Source organism: Lonchura striata, chromosome 1 (genome assembly GCF_050655825.1).
Source record: "Lonchura striata isolate lonStrDom1 chromosome 1, ASM5065582v1, whole genome shotgun sequence".
Lineage (NCBI taxonomy): Eukaryota > Metazoa > Chordata > Aves > Passeriformes > Estrildidae > Lonchura > Lonchura striata.
Window position 1 is genome coordinate 114371732 of NC_140703.1, and position 22626 is coordinate 114394357.

Genomic DNA, 22626 nt, shown 5'->3' on the forward strand with positions numbered 1-22626 from the left:
GCATATTCTGTGTCCTGCCACATGGAGTCAGTGTGCCCCAGTGTGTGATGGGCAAGGTTTGCATGACTGCTGGGGATGCAAAGCGTGGGTTGGGTCAAACATGTCTGTGCTGACAGAGCCCCTTCATTTCATTCTTTATCCATGGATATGCAGTCTGGACTTTTGCATGTCAAGAAGATAGTGTTATTCCCACAGGGAAAATGAGCTGGTAGCAAAAAGGAATAAACTAAATATATATATATATATATATATATATATATATATATATATATATATATATATATATAATGTTGTTGCTTGAAATCCTGAAGGGCAAACCCTACTGTGGCTGAAGAACAGGGTCCTTTGGGGCAGCAGACTGAGCCACAGAACTGTGCTGAATGGTTTTATTTTTCCCTGAGGATAAGCAGCTGCTGTGTCTTGACAGTGAGGATGGATTGGTGGTTGTAAAAATCCTGTCTGTGCTTATTGTATTTATGAAAAAGTTCTATGTTTTAGCAGAAATATGAATAGGAATGACTTCAGCTTTGAAAGTCTCTATTAACATGGACTACTTGATCCCTAAAGGTTGCCTTACAATCTCTACAACAAATTCTCCCAAAGTATAAATGTCTGGATATAAAAATTAACCTCCAGTGGTTTTCTTGGTGCCATGGCTGTTTCCAGAGGCTTGGTATACCAGGCTTTGTTTAAAGCTGCAGGACAGGGATAGGAAAGGGATTTCTGGTGAGAGATTTTGGGTGTCAGAGGAGCAGAACTACTTTTAATTAAATGTCAACAGGTCTATAAAATACCTGCATGGAAGGGACCAGTATTTGATGGGACAAGGATGCATATCAGAAAGAAAGGTACCTTTTAGCAGTGTGGGAAGGAGAATTTTTCATTCCCTGCTCACTTCTGTCTTCCTTAGGTACTTTTCACACAAATACTGTGAGATCATGTAATTTTTTAGCCTCCCAATATCCTGAGTACAGTTCCTGAATTATTTCACCACTGGCTTGAGCTAGTTCAGTTTCTCCTCAGCTGTCCTGTCCACAAATACTTCTGTCTCACACCAAACCAATAGGCAAGAGGAAGCCAGGTTTTATTTATGAAATATATTGTTTATGTACTTGAAACTTTTTTATTTTCCCCTGCGTTTGGTGCCTAATTGGTGAAGGCGCATTATCTTTTGTCAGCGTGGAAAAAAGGGAAGGAAAGCAAATTCTGTGATTCTGTGAAACTGAGAGCTCCTGGGCTGAGTTGTTGTGGTAAATACAGAACTTTTACACAATCAAAGTTTTGTTGAGACACATGTAAATGGTGATTAGGCTTTTAATTGGGGAGGAAGAGGTTTTTTACCTTAGCAGAGCCCTTCTTCTCCATATTGATACTACTGACAGCGGCATTTGTGCTGCATTTAATCAACCTGCATTATTTTAACACATAATTTCCTGCTTGATAAGAGTTGCACTCAGAGGAAATCAACCTCTAGAGACCTCTCTGGCTTCACAAAATCTTTATCCTATTATAACTCCTTGGTTTTCTGTACTCTTATGAGGTTTGGCACTCCTGCTATGCCACTTGGCCTCAGTGACCTCATCCAGGCAATAGGATCTTCCTTTCTGGCAGTGGTTGATTCCAGGTGATTTTAGAAGGAATGACCCCACAGTAAGTGTTTGCATGCTGGTTTTCACATAGAAATGTCCCTCTTCAGTCTCTCAGCATCCCCAAAATCATAGAACAGCCCAGGCTGGAAGGCACCTCAAAAGATGATTGATCTTGTCCAGCCTTTTTCTGGGGAGAGGGAGCATAGGTGAGGTGACAGAATCATAAAATCATCATTAACCAACATCCTGTCTAATTGCATCTTTTAAACCTCCAGTGACACAACTCTGGGAAGGTTGTTTCAGTGGCTGATTGTTTTTACTGTAAAAATTACCTTAAATAATGTTCAGGAGAGGAAAATATAACCACTGGAAAGGCTTTGGTTAGGCCAGGCAGTAGAAAGCTCTCTAAATATGATCTTCCCAGAGAACTCATTTGAGACAGGATTGTGAGTTTCTCCACAGCCTTTGCTGTGGTGCCTCATCGTCTCTCAGCATGATTTTATTATTACTCCTGTTATTAACATCCCTATGAGAAAACAACTCTATCTTGGGTGTGCTGCACCATGGGAAAAAAAAAAAAATCCAGAACAAATTATTTTGTTTGCTTTTTGTTTCAAATGGTTTTGTTGGAAATTGCTGCCTTTTCAGACAGAGCTTCCCTTGGACAAGCAGTGACTGCTCTCCCAACTAAGCCTTTTCCAGGTGAATACCAAAGTTGTACTGATGCTGTTTTCAAACTGCACAAGAAATAAAACCACTCCATAAGGGATGTGCAATCTAAATTTCCTCTGCCAATTTGTTCCCTGCCTTTTCAGCTGTAGGATGTGAAGGCTCCATTGTTTTGCATAACAGCTGTTCAGTCACAAACTGGAATTACTTTGAGCCAAAGGAGTGATGTTGTGTGGTGTTCTGTGTATTGTCATTGTTTATTACTGAGACTATTATTTAATTGAATGCTGTCTGTGGCACACTGGGCTCTGAAGTAAAGGAGCATCGAGGTACAGAACCCTTTCTCTGCCAGTGTTATTCTTTACTGTTCCTTAATTAAGATATCAAACATTTTTTTTTTCCTTCAGATCTCTTAGATTAGCCCCAAAAGCAGTAAAATTAACCCTCATCCTGTGGAACTTTGTACATCCCAAATTAGAGAAACACAGGGGTAGCATTCTAAAATATTTATTCTGTAGCTTGTTATTGGTAATAAGAGAAAGCAAAAGAGACTGAATTTTTCATGGTTTTTGTGCTGAGTTTTCTCAGGAGAATTGACTGTATCAAGTGTCACTACGCTTTCTAAAATTATTTTTTTAACTGTGGCACTATGAAAAGTGAGTATTTTGCAGAAACCCACCAGCCACTCTCCTGCCAGTCTAACCAGCCACGTTTCTGTACTCTTTTATTGTTCCAGAGATTGCCTGAAGTTAACATCCAGGTAACAGTTGGATTTATTTCAAGAACTGAATTTCCTGCCAGGTTGTCAGTGATTTGTTCTGCATACACAAAGATGTCTCAATTTCTCATCTGGAAAACCAGGACTGGAATAAATCCCACACATCCAAGTGTCAGCACATCCAAACTCTAGGTACCCCATGCAAATGCATGGGGTGAATACCTTTGTGAATGCTTGGCCAGTGATGAGATTTCCTTGGTGCTGTTTACAGTAATAATAATGTCAGTCCTGATTCCTTTTGGCATTTATCATTGATTTGGGGGTACCTGTTGGAAACTCTTTAACCCTTGTGTTCTTGGCCCTCTCACAGTTGGCCTCGTCTGTAAAAGGAGATGAACGTGGGAGGAGGATCTGCTCATCCACACCATGATGAACAGCAAAACTGCTTGAAAAGCTTTCATTGGACACAAACATGCAGCCAAGTGACTTGGATCTCTGGAGTTACCAAGGTTTGCTTCCACACAGGGGCTTTTGCCCTACAGCAAACCCAAAGTCTCATGGTAGCAGCAGGATAAAGGGAAAAACTATTTCTATCATGTTTCTCATCAACTTGATTGTCTTGAGTGTTGATTTTGCACTGTTCATGTCAGGAAGCTGTTAAAAAATCAGTGCAGCCATGGTTGGAAAGGATGTTTCTTGCTCAGATGCTTTGAGAAAGCTCTTCTGGATTTATTTTCCCTCCTGGGTGCTGCAGGGCTGTTCAGCATCTGTACTGCTGCTGTCTCAGTTCAGACAGGATTCTGCAGTAGAATCTGAAATCTCAGAATGTCTCTGTTTGGAAGGGACCTTAAAAATCATCCAGCTCCACCCCCTGCCATGGCAGGGACACCTTCCACTGTCCCAGGCTGCTCCAGCCCCAGTGTCCAACCTGGCCTTGGGCACTGCCAGGGATCCAGAGGCAGCCACAGCTGCTCTGGGCACCCTGTGCCAGGGTCTGCCCACCCTCACAAAAAATTTCTTCTTAATACCAAACCTAGCCCTACTTTCTTTCAGTTTAGAGCCATCCCCCTTGTCCTGTCACTACAGACCCTTATTTAAAGTCCCTTTGCAGCTCTCCTGCACAGCTGCTCACGGCTGAAACATTGGATCACTCATCCAAAGAGTCCAAGCTCACTGTTGCTAAATTCCCAATATCTGAGCAGAAAGTGTCCTGGAGACTTCAGTGTCACCCCCAGAGTAAGAATTCCATCAACATTTTGGGGTGTAATGCCCTTGTATTCCTGCTTTATCCGGGAGCTGTGTTGGCCAGTGCTTGGTTAGCTGCAGACACTTTTGAAAAGCTGATTCTTGGGTGCAATGTTCATAGAGCAGCTGATATGAAAAGCAAGAAAAAATACTGGGTTTGGAGGTTTATTTAATTTAAAGCCGAGTTGTTCAGTCCTAACATCTTTCTTGTCACTTGAGTGCTTTCCTGTGTTTTTCTGTTTACATGCAGGTTTTGATTCTAGGATATCCTAGAATTCTAGGATATTTTAAGATATCCCAGAAAAAAAAAGAAAAAAGGGGGGGGAAGGAGTAGTAATGGTAGAATGAGGATGTGCAGGGTGCTGTTACTGAGAGCAGCCAGCTCTGCCAGCCTTCCCCTCAAGCCACGAGCTCATTTCAGTGCCTCTCCCAGCACAGCCTTGCACAGAGCCCAGGGGAACCTCAGAGTCTCCAGGATTTGTGTCCTTCATGTTCAGTGCATGTAAAATCACAGAATCCTTTTAGGCTGGGAAAAACCTCCCAGCCCATCGAGTCCAAGCTGTGCCCAATGCCCACCTTGTCACCTGCCCAGAGCTCTGAGTGCCACCTCCAGGGATGGGCACTCCAAACCTCCCTGGGCAGCTCTTTCAATTCCTGACCGCCTTCCTGTGAAGGAATTCTTCCTGATGTCCAACCTGAGCCTCCCCTGGCACAGCCTGAGGCCTCTTGTGCTGTTCTTGTTTATCATGGAATGGTTTGGGCTGAAACAGATCTTAAAAATCACCCAGTTCTACCCCCTGCTATGGGCAAGGACACCAACTATCCCAGGTTGCTCAAAGCTTCATCCAACCTGACCCTGGACACTGCCAGGGATCCAGGAGCAGCCACAGCTGCTCTGTGCCAGGGCCTTCCCACCCTCACAGGGAAGAATTCCTTCCTAATATCTAAACTAGACCTACTCTCTTTCAGTTTGTACCCATTCCCCCTTGTCCTGTCACTCCAGTTCCTCATGAATTGTCCCTCTCTGGCTTCCCTGTAGCCCCTTCAGGCACTGGAAGCTGCTCTGAGCTCTCCACACAACCTTCTCCTCCCCAAGCTGAACAGCCACAACATTCTCAGCATCAAGAACGGGATTCAAAACTGGGGGGAAAAGAAGGGCCTGAGGGACAACGAGGCACGTTGGAAATACAGCTAAAAAATATGTGAGAGAAGACAAGCTGAGCCTGCTGTGCTGAGCTGCTGGCTGGCTGCAGGGCTGCTCACTAATGAGTAATTATTGCACAGAACCTGTGCTCTGTCACCTGTACAGGGAGAAGCACTGATGTGTGCTCAGCAAATGTGCCATCAATTAAACCCAAAGGTTTGGACTCACACACTCCGTGTGTTGTTATGTGCAGCAACATGCAGAAAGCAAGCAGGGAGATGCCCAGTGATAAGAGAATGAGGAAGGCCCACGTTTCATGGCTTTTGGGAATTGTGGAAGTGAGGTTGTTGTTTTCTCATTGCCCTTTCTCACGCACAGAATAAACCTCTGTGATGCCTGCATGCAAGTCAGGCACAGGAGACTTCTCAAGGGGGTGACACTGGAGGAAAGGGGGGATTTACAAGAAAAAAAAAAAAAACAACTCTAAAAAATCAAATCGATTCATTACCGGAAAGGGTGGGGAAGTACCAACCCCAGATCCTTGTTCTGCCAAGGGAGATACAAAAGAATGACTCTCAGTCTGTTATACTACTGGCTGGTAAACAAAAAATAATAAACTTCTTGCTCATGATCCTTTTCCCTTCTTTCCACACCAATGCCCTGACCCTCATCAGGAATAAAAGGAATTTAATTGAAAAGGAATAAACACCTTTGTCTGACCAACATAGGGATGGCACTTGTGCCCTCGTTAGGGAGTAAAATTCAGGATTGCTGAACTGCAAATATGGGTGCATAGACTGGGGGTGTTTGGGCAGGAGTGGGTAATTTTTGGGGCTGTGTGTGTCTTTGAAAGTGAAGAATAGCTGCTTTATTGCTCTCCTGTGAAGTACATTCTGATGCAAGCAGATTTTTGCTGAAGAGACTGGAATCAGTGACAAAGCACCATTTTTAAAGACACGGGGAAAAAAAAAATAAAAATAAAAAAGAGAAGATCTTATATTGCATAACCAAAGAGAAAAAATGGAAACTCTGTCCTGAAGGCAAATACACCTATTTCTTATTCATTCTCCTCCCTTTTTCACTACTTTTTTTCCCATGAAATAAATGCAAATCCCAACCTGCACTAAGTTTTCCCCCAGGCATGATATACTTCTGTGGTTATTTAAGTAAGAAGTGGGTTGAATAGAGATATGAGGTGTTCCCAGCAGAAAGAGCTGGAAAGGAGTGGTCTATTTACTGCTGTTGTTCTAAAGTCATGCACTCACCCCTGAGAGCATTTGTAGGTAGTAAAGGGGATAGCTGTCATTCTAATTATACAAAACACACATTTCCTTCTTAATTTACTTTGTCTTCTCACAGTGCAGCCACTGCCTACTTGGAAAGGTGTCTAGAAATTAAGTTGTAAGCATTTTATCAAAAGGAAGAGTGGTTTAAGGAGTAATTCAAGTAGAGCAAGAACTTGCTGTTATCAATTAATGCTTGAAAGAAATCACAAATTCTGGTTGCACAGGAAATTTATCAGTCTGGAAGCACCAAATCAATGTGTGTGGTCTGTGCTTGGCTGCAAATCCTTCCAGGATGCTTCCAGCTCTCCATGCCTTTAAACGTGCCTCTGTTTGGGGTGAAGGATATTGAAAATAGTGGGGGTGAGCCTAAACTAACAGAAGGACAAACAGAAGGATTAGAGGGTGGGTGGGGTACAGATGGAAGCGGGGAGAGTTGTGGGATGTGGAGACAAGGAAAGGGCAATGTGGGAGGTTCAAATAAAATAAAAAAAACCAGGAAGGGGATGTGAGAGGTTCAGGTGGGATGGGAGAAGAGGAAAGGGCAATGTGGGAGGTTCAAATAAAATATAAAAACCAGGAAGGGGATGTGAGGGGTTCAGGTGGGATGTAGGGAAAAGGAAGTAGGATGTGGATGCTCAGGTGGGATGTACAGACAAGGCGAGGCTGTGCCATTATGGACAGGAGGATTTCAGAGTTTCTCCCACAGTTTTCCCTGTGGTGGTTTTTGCCTCTGGTCCTTGGGATATTGTGGATAATGGTGTTGGTCAATTAGAATAATTATAACTTGAGATATTTTGTTCCAGTGGTATTAATACCGTGGCTGGAATAACTTTAATAAAGTTCCTTGACCACAGATTATTTAATGTCCAGCATAAACACTACTCTTCCTGCCTTTCCCTCTGTCTTTAAGGATGCCAGGAGTTCCTGTTCCAGGGAAAAGGTTGGTTGTAGAAGTTTGGATTGAACTGTTACAACGTGAGGAGACTCCCACTTGGAATACCAGACCATCGTTTCTCTGGGAAGCTTTCCAGTATTTCCCCTTCTGGTAGGGGAACACTTCCAGAGGGGTATTTTTAGTAGCTGGAAGTACAAAGAGTACAAAGCCAGCTGTGTGGATGGTGCCTGTCTGTCACCATGGAGCTGGCACAGCGATTCCTGCACGTTTTCCCACTTTCCCACTCCCTTTTTTCAGCCCGGAATTATGTCAGCACCCACGTTTTTTAATCAGTGGGATCAGCACGAGCATCAGGGAAGACACAGTCAGGCTTTTACACTGATGCTTGAGGCTACTGGGCAGATTCTGGCTTCCAGATCTGTGTGAGAAAGTGCAGAACCTCCTCCCAGCTGCTGTTGCCATCCTCTTCCCCAAGTCTGCCTGAGATCTGTCAGCTGATCTGCTCAGAGCCTCCTGAAACCCTAAAAACTAATCCAGGGTGCTGGCAAAAAGCAAGGCAGGGAGTGGCTCAGAGCAGCTGATCTGGCACCTCTTTAGTAACACAGGGAAGAGGAGGGAGGTGGAAAACCACGCAGAATGGGCCAGAAGAATTTTTTAAATGAAGTTTGCTCTTGTTGTATCTGTTCAGAGTAGCAAAAACCCCGTGGAACTATTTCTCATTGGCTTTCATTCCTGTGGCTTCCTTCATACAACCATGCAGCCACTTGAGCAGAAAACTGATTTCTCTTCATATCATTCCCCCACAAGAACCAGCTCTTTCAGCTGCAAATCCCTTTTTTTTTTTTTCTTTTTTTCCTTTCCATCAATTTTCTCATTAATTTAGCAGCTGTGCCAATTCCAGAGCTGCACCCTGAGAAGAACAAGAAAATGGAGCCAGCCCTGTTCAGTGGGATCCCACTCTGGTGTCAGTGACTGGAATTGCACTCCTGGTGATGGTTGCTTTGGCTTCCTGCGTGGAAAGAGGTTTTACAAAGAGGTTTTACTCCCTGCCATGGAGTTAAATTATAGGAAAGGTGAAGCAGATGTGGTTGTGCACCCTCAGCAGATGTTTGGGATGGGGATCGTAGGACTGCTACCGTGTGGTTGCAATGAAAATGTTACAACTTGTGGCTTCTGGCAAGGTGTAAATGTTTGCAAAATATGGCCTTAGATACTTAAAATAAGGTATCCAGTAATAAAAAAAATAAAATCACCAAAAAACATTCATGTCATTGAGGAGACTCTAATCTTGACTGCTACTTTTACAAGAGAAACTCACAGAAATGTAGCAGAACTAAAACTTTTAGGCAATGGCCCCAGGAAGTAAATTTGAGAATGGATTGATGCTGCCACATGGGAATGGGAAGAATGCTGCTTTGTAGGGAAATGCAGGGAGGAATTTTGCAATCACACTGGGGAGCACTTGAAAGAGCACCTACAGCTGGGAAGAGCAGATCATTCCTACCTCACCTTTCACACAGATTCTGTGGGAGAATATTCCAAGACTAGGAGGTAATTCTGACTTTAGTTTACCTGGGAAATAACACTGACTTCAGTTTACCTGCACCTGAGCTTTGCTAACCCCTTCAACACGGCTTTGTACCTGTTTTTTTTCTCTTCATTCCTGATTATTCTGGATTTTTGTTTGTACTGACAGCTATTACTAATTTAGAATGACAGTGAAGAGGTGATGTCATGAGAACTTCTGCTGAGGTTTTCTTTTCTAAGATCAGGGCCTCAGCAGGTGCAGATTTTGACAAATTGTTTTTAATGGCAGAGTTTTCTTCCCTTTCAGGGATAAGAATTTTAAGTTTAAATTAGGATTTGTAGGAATCTTTACAGAAAAAGGGAAACTTTTATTGTTTCTATGGTGTTTTCCTTAATACACTGGTGTTATCATGATGGTTATTGTATTTTACAGTTTTCAAATAGCATTAAATGTACTCAAAAAGAAAACAAAAAATTCTGATTCTGCAGAAAATTACAGGCAGACTGTGGATGTAATAGCAATAAAGTACCAGACTTTTTAATATAGCTGGTTTGGCTCTTGTGTATCCTGCTTTTTAGTCTTTACACTGTAATCAAGTGTAATTACAGGTGTAGACATTTTAATTAAAGGTGAATGAGTTTTAATTAAAGGTGAAAAAAGTAGAATTGGCCCAACAATGTCTTCTGTGACCTGAGTCGAAGAGTGTCGTAGTATATACCAAAGAAAATACTGATTTTTACAAGATTTTTCTGTTGAATCTATGAAGTGCCTTTGTGCACAAAGTTGTGCTTTAAGGTACAAAGCACTCAGGGGCTGCTGCATTTGTGGGACAGTGGGAAATCTGTTTGCCACTGGGATTTGCAAGTTTTACTTGGTGCATTATCAGTAGATAGCAATTAGCAGCTTCTCTGCTGAGGCAGCCCACAGAGTAGGAAATTGCTACTCTAGTTGGCCAAATTGTGATGTGAAATTCTTGATATTGCCATTTTCTTTTCCTCCCCTAACTTCAGCATTCTTTGGATTTGGCTCCCAATGGGGAGTTTGTGCTCAGTCCTTGTCCCACCATCCTTGCAACAGGAGATTACCACGGTAGCAGAGATTTTTCAGAAATGAAAACCACTGGAACAGATCACCCAGAGAGGGCGTGGAGCTGCCCCATGGGGATATTCCAGATGTGTCTGGACAAATCCTGGGCTCTGGGAGGTGGGACCAGATGAGCCACCGAGGTCCCTCCCAGCCTGACCCACTCCGTGATATTTACATAACATTTGTGACCTTGAATTCAAGTTTTCTTTCTCTTTCTCGGGTCTAAAATTATCTTTTTTTTTTTTTTGGCAAAGATGCAACTTTTCCTTTTCCATATATAAGAGCATATGTGAAAAACTTTAATATACCCAATTCAGTGATAAACTTGTAGACCATAGCCAGATGCAGAATGTTTATTGTTGGTCTGAAAAAAGGGCAACAAAATCTGTTTCCCTGGTTAGTTGGAAATGTTTGGGAATTTTTCTTTGCTCAAAGAGAAATCAGACATTTACACCGAGCTCTTCTTTTAAGTTTGATGTTCAAATATCGCCAAGATTATTTTCAACTAAAAATGGTTTGTACCTTGACCACTTTTTAATGTCCTGTTAAATAAAATCATTTATACATTCTGTGCTCTTTCTGTACCAAGCAAACCAAGACAAGAGCAGTTGCTATATATTTATTAACAAAATTAACATAAATGCCTATTTAATTTTGTTTTTCCTGCATCTTGAGGGTGTTCAATCCTGATCAGAAGTGGCTTCCTATTGCTATGACATTATGGGGACACCTTCTGTCCCTTTCCTTACCATCTCCCTGGGTGTAACTCTTGAGCAAGACAGTTCTTAGATAAAAAAATATTGCAGGAAATTATTTTATCTGGTCCACAGTAATTTTTTTCATGGGTTTTGCTCTTTCATTTAAGTGATATAACTGAAAAAATAATGGCAAAGAAGAAACAACTGAATTGAGTTACTGAAAAACGGTGAAACTAAACAGTTTTGCAAACCTCATATGGACAAATCTGATGTTGGCTTTGAAATAGTGAACAACTAATCAATACAAAAAAAATCATTTTTCAGAATCTTTTGATATTTTTTTCCTTATGTCTCTCTATGTCTTTCAAATATTCATAGCTTATCATCCTCAAATCCCATTCTCTATTATCTATTATTTTTTCATATCAAAGTTTGTGATTATATTAATGACATAGACTATCTTTTTTGAGGTTAAGAACAAACACTAATGAGGATGAAAATATTTCCATGCAAGGCAATGTCAGACCAAAGGGTGGTGCTTTACAAAGATATTTTTTTTCTCGTGTGTGTCATTCTAGAATTAGAATCAATGTGATATTGGAGTATTTATATCAGTATTTATTGGAATAAATACAGTGGTGGAACAAAGTCAGTTCTGTTTTCTGATGGTACCTAAAGTCCATGCTTTGCTTTATTAAACTTTGCCTTACTGGGTCTATAAGAATTTCCAGTTTCATCTTAACATTTCAGATAGAATGTTTGAGAATGTTTGAAAATATCTTTTTGACCCTAAATTTAGACTATTTATATTCACCTAATGCTCTGATACCTCTCTTTTCATTAATCTTTCCTTAAATGAAATAACGAATGACATACAAATTCTGTTTATAGGGAGGGGTAGTTCTGCTGTTAAATCAATCTGTGAGAAGCTGTAAATAAAAATTTTTATTTACAAGTGGATTACACATGTAGTACCCCATTGTCATCTTTTTAAATCTATAAGACTAAGCATATAATACAGATCATGATTTATGATACCTTTTGGATTGTCTGCATAGTTTGATTACAGTTGTTACAAATAAACCTTGTTGCCATTATGTCTAATGTCTTACAGGAATTATATTTCCTGCAGTGGTTATCTTTGATAATGATGGCCTTTAATGCACGCCAATCAGTCTTTACTCACATACTGCCATGATTGGTCTATTTATTTTAAAAATGAAGAAGGTTCAGACAAAGTTCAAAGCCCTCAGAATTCTGCTTTGCTGCCTCTGTCACTAAGCACATTCTTTGCTTGAAAAACAGGATTAAACCTCAGCTTATTGATTTAATATTCCATTTTTTGCATTTGTTAGTGGGCAGCTGGGCTGATGGAACCCTTGAGTCCACAGCATTCTGCCAAATCTTTTTTCTGCATGTTTTTTCAAGTTCCAGCTATGTAGTGAATTTTATTAATTAGAAGAATGTTTCCCAACTTAGTAGGCAGGCTCTCCACCAGCCCCAGGAGCTGGGGTAGGGCACACTATGAAAGAAGAGAATTTTGAGGGCAGGGAAAACTGCTTACCTTTCCCACCTGCCTGCAAATATGTTCCCACAGTAATGAATACAATTCTCTTTGAAAAATCACCCATGCAGCTTCCCCTGACACTTGTGGTACCTCTCACTGTGTCAGGTTCGGTTTCCCCACACCTAAATCTCCTGACTCAAGAGCCCCAAAATCTTCTCTCCTGTTCACACTTAAAGAATAATTAAGAAAGTTCCACTGAAACACACCAAGTCCTGGTGCCAGCAAATTAAAATGAGTTTAAGCCCTGTTGCTATAGGACACGTGAAAGCACGACATGAGCCACCTGCTATTTGCAAGGTAAAGAAGAAAGTTTATTTTCTGACTCCAACTTTTATACTTTTCCAAAGGTGACATTGGATTGGAGAGGGGATGGGCCACCTCTCCAAAGACATTGGATAAACTACTAGTACATCAAGTTTCTCTACCCCTATGAAGGAATGCAAAACAATATGCTGTTTATAGAAATTGTGTGGGAAAGTTTTCTAACAGAATGTAAACTCAGAAAGCTTTAGAAAATCTTAAAAATCAGAGCAGCAAAGCCCCACGTGGCAGCTCTGATCAAGGGGTGGTTTTCCATCTGGCTAGCTCAATATTTTAGTTGACTCACCTTTTTGTGCCTCTGTGTTTCCATATACACAGGACCTTAGATTTCTCAGATCCTGTTTCAAGCCCTTCCGAGGAAATAAGGGCTGGTCTGCCTCAGGGAGCTGTTGTGAAATACAGCGGAGTGTGAATTTAAAATGCAGCGCTTTGCCTGCGTTAACTCCTTGTGGGGATGCTCTGTTCTGCACACAGAATGCTCAGCAGCTTCCTTTAACCCACTCTGCTAAGATTAGAATGACTAAAACCGGGTAATCCTAAATAAAATAGGCTGTTTACATTTATGTCTTTTTTCTTTAAACAACCTGGATGATGTTTACATTTTAATCAGCTGTTATCCTCCTAAGGAGTTTCACCCATTTCCCATGTGCTGTCCCTGCTGTTGGATTTGGTTGAAAGCAGTTCCTTGCCCCAAATACAGTGTGCAGCCTTGCAAAATTGTGCCAAATCAGAGGCTGAGGGTCAGATTGTTGGGAGCTGAGGGGAATACTTTGAATTTGGGCTGCTGGCAGTGTGCTGCTGAATGGCACCCTGTTTCACACTGCAGAAATGCAATATACAGCCACTTCCACTCTCAGGTGTGGGCTGTTTGTGGACTGAGGCAGAGGCTAATTAAGGTTTAGTTCCCCCCTTGTCACATAAATCCTGACTCATGTGGTGCAGCATCCTGACCAAATATAAACCCATGAAAGCCCAATTCAGTTTAATCACTGTGCAGCCTTCCCATTTCTGTTGGAATCACCTGCACTGCCCTCATAAACCTTGACTAGGAGCAGAGAGAAGTGAAGGGAGGGGACAAGGTAAAAATATACAGAGAAATAAACCAACAGAAGTGCATGAACAGGCACATCCCTGCTCAAAAGAATGAGGAGCATTCATTCAATTAGTCTGGACAGATTTTTCAACTATGAGATGGTGGGTGAGAATGCAGGAGCTGGTTTGTGCTGTTTGCAAAATTTTCAGCATTTTTTTTGTAGTTGATGTAATTGTCTCTGTGTTGGAGTGAGTTAATTAAATGTTACTGCAATATTTACTGGTGTCTGTTCGGTTTTTAAAATCACTTAATTCTATGTTCCTGTCAGTTGATTTTCTGCCAAAACCATCTTGTCTTCTATTTTGGCTTATGTTACCTTAAGTAACCCAGTGTGGTTTTATGAACATGTTGCTCTTCATGCCTCTGATAAGGAGGAAGAAACTGTTACAAATAAAAAAAAAAATGTTGTTTATTGTCACTGGGAAGGTAGTTCATAAAAAAATTAAAACACATGAGCTCAGAAAGTAGTTCACATATAAATGTTTCTTATAAAATTCACTTAGTGCTCTGTGTGCATAGGAACTTATGAGAGATCTTTAGGTATTTTTTCACCTATGTGAAATAGTTGCAGAAACATTTCTATTTTATGGACACCACGATTTAAGTAGGATAGGTCCTGTCATCCATGGGCAGCTCTCAACTCAGAGGAACTGGGAGCTGAACAGGGTTGGGTTTCCTCACAATTCTCCTTGTGGGTGACAGTGCATCCACCATCCCAGCAGATTTTTTTTACTTATTTCTACCAGCCAGAGCTGTCTCCCTCATGGTAATATTTCATGGTGAGATTCCTTCTGTCCACCTAATCCTTTCAAATCAAGGCAAACACACCCACCTACTGCTGCCCCAGTTTTTCTCAACTCTGTGGTAAGAAAGAGCATTTTTAATGCATCCTCTATATTGCAAGCTACCTCTTGTGTTAAAATTATTGTCGTGGCTTCAAAGGTGATGTCCTGCCCGTGGCTGTATTGGAGCCACATTCCAGTGGCAGCCTTTCATAGCAGATGCCTGCATTGTTTGAGTAAGGGCTAAACTATGGGCTGCATTTGCTGTGCGTGCCATTCAGCTCCAGAGCTGGGCAGGGGAGGAGCAGAGCCTCCCCAGATGAAAAGCTGAAGGGTAATAAGGCAATTTGTGGGACTCTGCTCCTGGAACAGATCGTTCTCTGCTTGCTGTAAACGAATCCATTTGGCTTTCTTTTGTAAAATGTGTCAACTGAGCCCACATTTCATTGGAATCCCCTCGGTGCAGCCACAAGATAGGTGTCTCTGCGATTTATGGGCTGAAGTTGCTTTTTGGGGTAGCTATCAATGACAAAATCCCATCAGTGGATGCAAGGCAGCACAAATGTGCTCATTTTCCCTCTGGAGATCAGCTGACAGATGCATTATATTTTGTCTGGAGAACTCAACTCACTCCAGCGACCTGAGAGTGTGAAATTTCTAGTCCTTAAGAGGAGTAAAAATCACACCTCATGGGGATCATAACTTTAGAAAATAAAGCCCATTAGGACAGATGGAGGGACTCCTCTGGTTGTATAGCCTAAACATGGGAATAGGGAAAAGTCAGATGTGGAAGGAAAGGAATATGGTGTGTCTTCAAAGATGTTTAGGAACAGTGAAACCATTTGACCTCCATGTCTGTGCTAGAAAAGATGAGAAGTAATGAGCATCAGTTACAAGAGAGGTGCAAGATCTATTGCAGGTGAAGTTTCAGGATTTCCTGTGTTTTAATAAAGATTTGAGGGTTCTGACCCTTTAATAAATACATGAATCTGTGGCTCAGAACTCTGTGCCAGGAAATTCCATGCACTGGAGTGGATGTGGGCTGTGATCAAGGTTTTATATTCTTGTTCTTCTTGAGAGAACGTCCTGATGAAGAGCAGAAATGGACTTGCTGTGCACCCGCTTGGTTACATGAGCTAGACAAGTCCTGTTTGGCAAATGAATTTTATGTGTTCATTTCTGAGACCTAAAGATATCCAAAGTGTCATTTTAGTTCTTATCATCAAGAATATTTTCTTTCCCTGCCTCCTCTTCTTGAATTTGTATTTAGTCCTCTTGATTCTTAAGTCTTTGATTGGGTGCAGGCTGTGATTTCACCTTTCTAAAAAGGGAGATTTCTGCACAGCTGTCACCCTTGTTAGGTAGATGGGAGGCACCTGTGGCTGCTCCTTGCATGGGAGGATAGGATATTCCTTTACATATGTGTGAAGTTTTCCCCTGAATGCAGTTTTTTAACTCTATTTACACCTAAACATAAAACCACTTGGGATTTTCCCCTTGTCACATGTCAACAGTCAGAGCTTTCTCCTTCTGCTGTTAAAATTGCATTGTGTCCACAGTATCAGAGAGCTCCTGAGCTCAGGAGATCTGAGGACAGAGCTTTTTAAATGCAAAGATTATCTGGTGGCTTGCTGATCGCTTGTGGTTAACCACTATGTGAACTTAAATATAAAGACAGAAAGTGAAAAGATTTAAACAAAAATAGTCAGTAAGTGGAGTTCTGGAGATGTACAGCTGACATTTATTCACTGCCCCATCACCCTGATGCTCCAGAGACTATGAAGACTGGAGATATTCCAGAACTGTCTGGATACAGCCCTATGCCATGGACATTTGCAGGGTTAAATGTCCTGTGCTGTTTGCAACACTGCCAACAAGAATTTTACTTTTTAAAGAAGTAGGTCATGTATTTCTAAAAATATAACAGTCAGACATAAGCATGCAACTTCTTCTGCTTCTGCAGAAGAAAGCACAGTCCTCATGTGCAGCTTTTTCTTTTGGTTGGTTGGTTCAGGTTGTTTAGGTGTATTTAAAGGAAGGTGTAGGGTTAGCTGGAGGTGGAGAACGCCCACAAAACAAAAAATTGTAGCATGTCCTACTTGTGAAGGGATGGTCAACAACATTTTTGAGTATTTTTATCATGCACAGAATCAAGTTTCAGAAAACAGCAGGGGGTTATGCTCTCATTTCTGTTTATATTTTTATGATTTTCATTTAATGTGCATGGGTAATTCAATAAATGTTTCTCCTTGCATAGAAGCCGATTGCATGAGAGCAGAGTTTGCTTCAGGAGGGTTGTTGTGCTCATGAAGCACAGAAATTCTCTTGCTTCTGTGTGTTTGGTGAGTATTTCCTTCACCAGAACACTCCCTACCTCAACCAAATGTGTATTACTTGGTGTGCTTTCCTGCAAGCTAAAAAGGGAGGGACGGGTGGTGGTTTTGCTCTGGTTTTAAGTGCTTGGAATATATTTAGGATTTGTGGATGTTTTGGTGATAGGAAGTGGGTGCATTGACATAATATCACAAATTTCAAATTTGTTGGTTTTTTGAGCAGGTAATTATTCTGTTTAGGATATTTGCTTACTGATAAACAATCCTCTAAACTGAATTAGTAGTGAAAAAGAATATTGAAACTGTCTCAATGATATATGACTATATTAACAAAACTGGCAGCTTAATTAATAATAAGTTATTAATTAATAAATCTTTCAAAAGTTATTTGTATTGCCGCTAAATAATTCCTGTTAAATTCAGAAAAAAAATTTGCTTGACAGAACGGACAGAAACATTCTGCCAATGAAAGGCTGCTACAAGATCACATGAGGAAACATGGTAAGTTAAAATAAAACATACTTTTCTCAAGGTTGGATAAACTACAGGTCAGATAAACTACAGAGTTACAAGCACTGTTATATCAGCTAAGAAAATTGATATATGAACCTAGGTCAACTGTGTTACAAATGCTGGAAAAGTAAGAACTGTGAGGCATGGAAATTCCATTCATTGTGCCTTCAAACCATAAAGTTCAAGGGGCTTTTCTCTCTTGCAGATGTTTATTCCCCTCCTGAACCTCTGTTGTAAATATAATTTGCGCCATTCCTTGTATGAAATATGGAATATTGGATACTTGTTAGATTATGCCTGTTTGTATTAGTTCCCCCCTTTGCAGGCGAGCCTGGGTGTATATTGGAAACTGATTTACAAGTAAAAGGATGTGGCTGGGCCAGGAGATGGGCCATGGCTGGAATCCAGGTGTTGACCATTGGGAATCCAGGTGTTGATCATTGGGACTCCAGGTGTTGATCATTGGGACTCCAGGTGTTGACCATTGGGAATCCAGGTGTTCACCATCGGGACTCCAGGTGTTGATCATTGGGACTCCAGGTGTTGACCATTGGGAATCCAGGTGTTGATCATTGGTGCTGATCATCGCACAAACGGCCCAAGATGGATCTCATGGAAATCCTCAGACAGATACATGTGAATGCAGCCTTCCCGTAAAATCTCATCAGGGATTCACCTACCCAGACATTGAATTATTCCTCCTCATCACCAAAAAAAGAAAATCTTATTAACCTATGGACTCTGAGTAGAAGAAAAGACTGATTGCTGAAATCTTGGCCTCAGGCGGAATTTTCCCTATAAAACCCACTTGTGCCAGGATGGAGGTGTGTGGGCATAGGGGAAACCTCTGCTGAGGCTGACTGCTTGTGGCACAACCAGGGTCAATGCCCGGGCTCGGCTCTGTTCTTTCCTTGTGGCTGTCTAGATAGAATATTGACCGCTAATAAAATGATTTTTTATTTTTAATCTGGCTGAATAAACGCCCATTTATAACAATTTGCTTTCAGGAGGCGGGGCTGGGTGAAAGCCCAAGGTGTGTTCCAGCTGCTCAGGCTCACTCACACAGCCCGGTCCTTCCCTGAGCTGACCACAGCCTCCCTGGGCTCCCGGAGATTCCCACAAGGCAGCGATGACTCGCTGGGAAAGAATCCCGCATCAGAGCAGGAGGAAAGCCGGGCCATTGCTGTGGGACACGCAGGAAATGTGGCTCTGTGCCTTGGGAACGGGAATATTCCAGCCATGCAGGCAGACCCGGGGACATTCAGGTTGTACAAACACACAGAGAGCTTTGTGCAGACTTGCTCCATCAGGGGAGATTCTGCTTGCCAGCTGCATTCTTAAGGAAACGTGATTTTTCACTGACTACAACTCCACACATTGATGCTTAGACGCTGCATTTCATTAGATTCGACTGAAGGTGCTTTTGAAAAGAGATTGGCAATAAATCCAAATTGAGATTTTTATTTTTGTGTTATTAACTAATGAAGCTGTTTAAATATGCTGTTTTTTTTTGTTTTAATTAAAGCATAACACATTAAGATAGGATATATTAAATAAAGCACGTGGCTAACTGAATTATTTGTATCTGGGTACTCTGGCTGTGATTAAAACTGAATTGCACAGTGTGCTTGGCTGTCTTTGTATTCTGATAATTCTGGCTGTACAGGCAGTGAAAATCTCAAGGTGGCTGGAGTAGGAACAAGGCTGATGGGAACCTGTGTCATGTCCCAGTGAGAGAATTTGGCTGAGGGAGCTGGGAGGCATCCCAGGGTCCCAAGCTGCTCAGGCACAACCTGAATCCATTCAGGTGCTGCAGCCAGTTAGGTCCCTGGGTCATGATTCAGCTTTCTTTAGCAATTCTGGCAGCAGAATTCACGTCTGCGTGTTGCTGCAGAGTGCCAGTGCAGACATGACATCCCCATATTCCTATTGCATAACATCACGCTGATAAATACTGAAATTCCCTCGTAAAGAGCTTGCTAACCTATAGGAAATTATTCTGAAATAAGCTGTGATGTGAATGTAAATGTTGTAGATATTCTGAAATCGCTCCCTACGTGGACATATTTACATGGCAGACAACTGAGTAAATTGGCTGCTCCCATTCCAAAAGCCTGCTGAATCCACTGACACGGTTTGGCAGATTCAGTTATTCCAGACAGGTTTTCCACACCAAGCTATTTACGTTAGGGAGAAAAGCAAAACAAAATTCCTGGTCTGAGACAAGGTATGAGGAAAAATACCTGTGCAGGGAGTGATTCTGGAATATTGCAATGCATTATATTTCTTTTTTTTTTTTTTTTTTTTTTTTTTGAGACAACATGACTGGTTTTTTATCTGTAACGCAGTGGGCTGATTGTAAAACAATGAAAAGTTCCAAGTTCCTATAAAAGCCAGCTTTTAAAGTTCCTATAAAGCCTGGGCACAGCTGTGCCTGCAAGAAATAAATCCCACTGGGGGATGGGGAAAAAATAATCATCCTTTTTGGGAGGGCCTAGAGGGTGAAACATGATCTTACCATCTATTTTCTGGAAGTAACCTGAAACACTGTAAATGAACCATTATTTCTCTGCCCTCTCTATTGGATCTGCATTTCATTTTGATCTCCTTCTTTCTCTGTATATTTTATTTCCAAGTGTATTATAATATAATTATTAATTTTATAATATAATAGTAATTTAATAATTATTAATAATATAATATATACTATATATTATATAATGATATATAATAGAATATATAATATAAATATATAATATAAAATATACAATATATCATATAATATCATATATATAAATTATATAATATATTTTATATATAATTATACATAAATATATAATGTATATAATATATTATATAATAACATCTAATATAATACAATATTATGTTATCTTATGTTATGGTATATTATGTTATGTTATATTGTATAGTATATATTACATTATATCACATCAAATTTATATTATGTTACATTATATCATATCAAATTTATATTATATTATATTATATTATATTATATTATATTATATTAATTATAATTTTAAACTGACATTTTATTTTTTCTTTTTTTCTTTTTTTCTTCTTTTTTTTTTTTTTTTTTTTTTTTTTTTTTTTTGGTCATGTAGAAGACCAAATCCTGGTGAAGCTGTGATAAAGAACAAGAAGTATGTTTTTTCTCTCTATTATTTTACACATCCAATTTTGACACCAGAATTCCATTGTCACCTCTGTGACAGCAGGCAAGAAAATTTGAGGCTCGTGGCATGGTGATGTAATAAACCAAGTTGCACATTTATGCACTAGTACATTATTTTAACTTTTCCTGAGAAAATGAGGTCTCAGTTTTGGATGCTGGAAATGGGGCAAAATGCATCAATATTTAAGTACTTTTCAGTTCACATTGTGCGTGGATAGAAGGAAATAACTGGAATTTCTAAACCAAAGAGGATGATTGGTAATGGACAAGAATTTTCTCTGTATGAATATAAAGAAAGGGTGATAGCTGTGGAAAAATAACCTGGATTTGGGCATGGTGTGGATGTGTGGGAAGAAAGAAGGAATGGAAAAAGAAATTAAGAGCACATCAAAGAGAATTCTGTATTATCCCCTTTCCACGGGTGGAAAAACTGAGGCAGAGGAGCAATTTACAATATTCCACTTTCACTTGTCCTTGTGAGAGCCAAAAATTTCTACCTCCCAGTCCTAAACATTAACCACAAGGCTACTCCTCTGTACTATTATATCTGTTATTTGTTTTACCTTGTTTTCAGTTTTCAGAGTGCCTCTGATCTACATAAACATGTTGAAACACACGGTGATTCAGGTGCCTGCAGCTGTGATGTTGGAGGATGTGGTTTTATTTCATGGACTTCACCACCTTTGAGACAGCACTGCCAGAGACTGCATGTGCTGAGCGTACTAAACAGCAGGATAAAATATATTTTAAAATAATAAAACTTATTTATATAAAATATATTTTATATTTTTATTATTTAGAGAAATATATAAAATATATTTCTCTAAATGAGGCTGAAGTTTCAAACTGATGTGCGTTTGGTTTCGTGTGAATTAATGAAATACTTTATTTTTGCATCAAATCCAGCATTTATTTGCACAAATTTCTAAGACTCTTGGAAGTGTTATGCAAGTACCTGGTTCCTCCTTTTGAGTGCTTGCTGTGGGTACATGCAGTTTGAATTCTCAGAGTCTTGAACTCTGGCCAACCTCCTCCCATTTTCTTTTTTTTTTTTTTAAGGGAAAGAAAAAACACGTGCCAATTCCAATGTCAACAGCAAACTATTTCAGGGATTAAAATCCAACATCACCTCTCTAGATTGGTACTCCATACTTAGAACTAATATGTTACCTGAAAATAGGGAAACTTCATCATGTGAGCTGGTCACACATTCAAATCCAGTTTGGGCTGCTGCAATTTATGCATGCTTGCTGCCTGTTTCTTCAGCTTCCTGAGCTGTGATCACTCCTGTGCTGTAAAATAAATATATTTTAGTGGGATCTGCTCCCACCCTGCTCCTGGAGATCTGCAGTAGCAATGGCCAGTTCCACATTCACTGGGGTTCCTTAATCAGACAAGTTCTAACAACCCTAAACTTGAAATATTTTAGGAAGCTACTTCAAAACTTCTTCAGCTATTTAGTGTGGTTTCCCCCTTTTCAACAGGGGATTGATTTTTTTGTCATATATATTTGCAAGCCTTCTATGACTCTAAAAGTCTTCCTTTCCAAGAGTAATTCTGAAATATAAATTACATTATCGATCAAAACATTTCTCCTGGAGTAATTCACTGACCCAACATTTTCAAAAAGTTCATAAACTCAGCAGCCATTCTCATTTCAGGTATTTCAGCTGATTCTTGCTGAGACCATGGAGTATTTTATCTAAAACATTCTGATTCAGAGATCCAGATAATGAATTTAAAGTTTTCTAAAGTTTGGTTCCATTTTAGACGTTCTGAATGTGAAACAATTTACTACTTTTCTTTAGGGTTTTTCATCATGGTAGTAAAACACAAGATGGTTTAACTATGAAATATAAAGGACTTTTTTGCTTTTATAGCTTTTACAACTGTGAAAATCTTGTCACTGGTGTTTTTAGAAGAAATTTTTTAGCCCTGCAAGTTATATCCATGGAATAGAGTA

The 22626-nt window shown here is 40.3% G+C and overlaps 1 long non-coding RNA gene and 1 pseudogene across 1 annotated transcript; both read left to right on the forward strand.

Moving 5' to 3' along the window:
- The first annotated feature begins 928 nt into the window (after window positions 1-928).
- Window positions 929-3585, forward strand: LOC146768836 (uncharacterized). The gene is made up of 3 exons (XR_014957141.1): window positions 929-2291; window positions 2995-3257; window positions 3347-3585. It is a non-coding gene; the product is annotated as an uncharacterized LOC146768836 (long non-coding RNA).
- A 5170-nt stretch (window positions 3586-8755) lies between these two features.
- LOC146768837 (uncharacterized) lies at window positions 8756-22483 on the forward strand (annotated as a pseudogene).
- Window positions 22484-22626: the final 143 nt, after the last annotated feature.